This window comes from Rhinoderma darwinii, chromosome 5 (genome assembly GCF_050947455.1).
Source record: "Rhinoderma darwinii isolate aRhiDar2 chromosome 5, aRhiDar2.hap1, whole genome shotgun sequence".
NCBI classification, from domain to species: domain Eukaryota; kingdom Metazoa; phylum Chordata; class Amphibia; order Anura; family Rhinodermatidae; genus Rhinoderma; species Rhinoderma darwinii.
In genome coordinates, this window is record NC_134691.1 from 23,227,906 (window position 1) to 23,228,230 (window position 325).

A 325-nucleotide genomic window follows, 5' to 3' on the forward strand; every position below is an offset into this window, starting at 1 on the left:
ACCTCACAAATGATCATCTGGATGAATGAGCAAAAATACCCAGACACCCCAAAATCTTGTAGAAAGTCCCCAGAAGAGTGGAAGATGTTTTATCTGCAAAGGGCGAGAGAGGGGGATCAACTCCATATTCATGTCTATGGATGTAGAATGGGATGTCATAAAACCTCCTGTAGGTGTAATGTGTAGGCGTCCCAATACTTTTCTCTATATAGTGCAGTTCTAAGACACGCATTTCGTTATATTGGGAGACTAATTTCTTACACAATAATAAGTGATATTTTTTTCCCCTTTTACATATTTATAAAGAAAAACAAAACCCACGGCC